This window comes from Arachis hypogaea, chromosome 9 (assembly GCF_003086295.3).
Source record: "Arachis hypogaea cultivar Tifrunner chromosome 9, arahy.Tifrunner.gnm2.J5K5, whole genome shotgun sequence".
Classification (NCBI taxonomy): Eukaryota; Viridiplantae; Streptophyta; class Magnoliopsida; order Fabales; family Fabaceae; genus Arachis; species Arachis hypogaea.
Window position 1 is genome coordinate 75,733,920 of NC_092044.1, and position 4,054 is coordinate 75,737,973.

At 37.6% G+C, this 4,054-nt stretch overlaps 1 non-coding gene across 1 annotated transcript; it reads right to left on the reverse strand.

Annotated features, from left to right (window-relative positions):
• Window positions 1-1,716: 1,716 nt before the first annotated feature.
• LOC112713583 (small nucleolar RNA R71) lies at window positions 1,717-1,824 on the reverse strand. The gene has a single exon (XR_003158553.1). It is a non-coding gene; the product is annotated as a small nucleolar RNA R71 (small nucleolar RNA).
• Window positions 1,825-4,054: the final 2,230 nt, after the last annotated feature.

Genomic DNA, 4,054 nt, shown 5'->3' on the forward strand with positions numbered 1-4,054 from the left:
TTTGCATATGCATTTTTGTATTCATAGTGTCTAAATATGAAAAATTTCTATGTTCGGTGTCTTGCATGTTTTTCTTTTCTTGAAAATTTTTTCAAAAATAAGTTCTTGATGTTCATCATGATCTTCAAAGTGTTCTTGGTGTTCATCCTGACATTCATAGTGTTCTTGCATGCATCATTGGTTTTGATCCAAAATTTTCATGTTTTGGGTCATATTTGTGTTTATCTCTCTCCTCATTAAAAATTAAAAAATAAAAAAATATTTTCCTTATTTTACTCATAAATTTCGAAATCTTTGGGTTGACTTTGTCAAAAAATTTTAAAATAAGTTGTTTCTTGTTAGTCAAGTCAAGATTTCAATTTTAAAAATCTTATCTTTTCAAATCTTTTTTGAAAATCAAATCTTTTTCATTTTCTTTTTATTATTTTTGAAAATTCTTTAAAATTTAGTTTCAAAAATCTTTTCTTAAATTTATCTTTTATTTTCAAAAATTATACTAACAATTAATGATTTGATTCAAAAATTTCAAGTTTGTTACTTTCTTGTTAAGAAAGATTCAAACTTTAAATTTTAGAATCATATCTTTTGATTTCTTGTGAGTCAAGTCATTAGTTCTGATTTTAAAAATCAAATCTTTTTCAAAACAAATTTCAATCATATCTTTTAATCATATCTTTTCAAACATATATTTTTTCAAATCATATCTTTTTCAAAATCAATTTCAAAATCTTTTCTAACTTCTTATCTTTTCAAAATTGATTTTCAAATATTTTTCAACTAACTAATTGACTTTTTGTTTGATTTTTAAAATTCTTATCTTTTTCAAAATCACCTAACTACTTTTCTCTCTCTAATTTTTGAAAATCACCTTCCTCTTTTTTCAAAATTCTTTTTTAATTAACTAATTGTTTCAAACTATTAATTTTAATTTTATTTCTTCTCTTAATTTTCGAAAATCACTAACCATTTTTTAAAAATAATATTCGAATTCTCTCTCTCTCATCCCTTTATATTTATTTATTTATCTACTAACACTTCTCTTCTACTCATAATTCGAACCCTCTCCTCTTCTCTCTCTGTGTTCGAACTTTTCTTCTTCTATTCTTTTCTTCTTCTACTCACATAAAGGAATCTCTATACTATGACATAGAGGATTCCTCTTCTTTTTTGTTCTCTTTTTTTCATATGAGCAGGAGCAAGGACAAGGACATTCTTGTTGAAGCAGATCCTGAACCTGAAAGGACACTGAAGAAGAAGCTAAGAGAAGCTAAAGCACAACAATCCAGAGAAAACCTTACAGAGAATCTTGAAAAAGAAAGAGACATGGCCGAACCCAACAATAATGTAAGGAAGATGCTTGGTGACTTTATTGCACCAAATTCCAACTTACATGGAAGAAGCATCTCAATCCCTGCCATTGGAGCAAACAATTTTGAGCTAAAGCCTCAATTAGTTTCTTTGATGCAACAGAATTACAAGTTTTATGGACTTCCATCAGAAGATCCTTTTCAGTTCTTAACTGAATTTTTGCATATTTGTGATACTGTTAAGACCAATAGGGTTGATCCCAAGGTCTACAGGCTTATGTTTTTCCCTTTTGCTGTAAGAGACAAAGCTAGAGTATGGTTGGACTCTCAACCTAAAGATAGCCTGAACTCTTGGGATAAGCTGGTCACGACTTTTTTAGCCAAGTTCTTTCCTCTTCAAAAGCTGACCAAACTTAGAGTGGATGTTCAAACCTTCAGACAGAAAGAAGGTGAATTCCTCTATGAAGCTTGGGAGAGATACAAGTAACTGACCAAAAAATGTCCTTCTGACATGCTTTTAGAATTGACCATCCTGGATATATTCTATGATGGTCTGTCTGAATTGTCTAATATGTCATTGGACCACTCTACAGGTGGGACTATTTAGCTGAAGAAAATGCCTACAGAAGCTCAGGAACTCATTGACATGGTTGCAAATAACCAGTTCATGCACACTTCTGAAAGGAATCTTGTGAATAATGGGAAGCCTCAGAGGAAGGGAGTTCTTGAAATTGATGCTCTAAATGCCATATTGACCAAGAATAAAATATTGACTCAGCAAGTCAACATGATTTCTCAGAGTCTGAATGGATTACAAAATGCATCCAACAGTACTAAAGAGGCATCTTCTGAAGAAGAAGCTTATGATCCTGAGAACCCTGCAATGGCAGAGGTGAATTACATGGGTGAAGCCTATGGAAACACCTATAATCTCTCATGGAGAAATCATCCAAATTTCTCATGGAAGGATCAACAAAAGCCTCAACAAGGCTTTAATAATGGTGGAAGAAACAGGTTTAGCAATAGCAAGCCTTTTTCATTATCCTCTCAGAAACAGACAGAGAATTCTTAGCAGAGTCCCTCATGGAGCTTCAAACTCGTGACTGTAGGGCGTGGTGACAGATGCAAAAGGATGGTAAATCATATTCCTACATGATCGAGAACCAACAACTGATTAGCCATGTGGGAAACCGTAGAGGACCTTTTTCACTGAGAGGACGGGAAGTAGCCATTAACAATGATAACGCCCAATATACAGCTTCCCATGGAAATGAGTAGGAAGGATTGGATGAAGGCAGTAGGAAAGCAGAGATTCAAGAGGGATGAAGCATCTCCATACACTTATCTGAAATTCCCACCAATGATTTACATAAGTATCTCTATCTTTACTTTATGTTTTATTTATATTTTAATGATCAAAACTCCATAATCCATTTGAATCCACCTGACTGAGATTTACAAGGTGATCATAGCCTGCTTCAAGCTGACAATCTCCGTGGGATCACCTGGATGACCAGTGCACTTGCTGGTTAGTTGTGCGAAGTTGTGAAAAAGAAGTTAGATTACAATTGTGCGTACCAAGTTGTTGGCGCCATTATGTATCACAATTTCGTGCCCCAGTAGGCGGTTGATGACTTGCATCATCTACGCTTTTTCTTGTCAAAAAGGACCATTAAAGAGACATAATCTCATGTAATCAATGCAATTCCATGCATCAAATTATATATTTTTTGGTACATTTCTTTGAAATGGGTCTGTGTTGAATTTCAGGTGAAAAGAGCACAAAAAAAGGAAGAAAACAATGAAGAAAGTTGGGCGTGTGAAATGGGCGTGCCACTTAAAAAAATGCTATGAAAATGTGTGGGCGTGGCACGCCCAGCACCAAGGCATGGCACGTCAGTAATGACTTCCAGAGAAGAATGTTTGGGTTTTAACAAGGGCATGGCACGCCAGTATCATTTTCCAGAGGACAATGTTGAAGGCCACAAAAGGGGCATGGCACGCCAAGACCATCACACACCATGGGTGTGCCACTTGAACCATTGGGCGTGGCACGCCAGTTCATCAATCCAGAAAGGGACAACAAATTGGGCGTGCCACTTGGTATCGAAGGCTGGCATGCCAACTCTAGTCCATCACTTGGGCGTGCCACTTGAAGACCCAGGCGTGGCACGTCAAGCTTGAAGGAGTCACCTTAAGATGGGCGTGCCACTTGAACATCAAGGTGTGGCACGCTGGTTCAAGTTTCCAGAGAAGAGGTTGAAGATCCAAACACTTGGGCGTGCCACTTGGTGTCAAAGGTATGACACGCCAACTATCATCCTCACATGGGCGTGCCACTTGGGTCCCAGGCGTGGTACGCCAATGCTAAAGAAGACCAAGCACCAAAGTTGGGCATGCCACTTGAGGTCGAAGGCGTGGCATACCAACTCTCACTATTTACCTGGGCGTGCCACTTGAATACTGGGTGTGGCACACCAGCTACTGGAGCAAAGAAGTGAAGAAGCATGCACTATGGGCGTGCCACGCCAACTATGTTTTCCAAAGAAGTGAAGATGGTTCTTCATGGGCGTGGCACGCCAACTGCTGGTCGTGGCAGGCCAGTGGTAAAATCTAGAAAGGAAGATGAAGTAACCACAACGGGCGTGGCACGCCAGACCTTGGGTGTGCCACGCTAGTTTAATTTTTCAGGGAAGAAGAATAAGAAGGAAGACCCTGGGTGTGCCACTTGGATTCGAAGGCGTGGC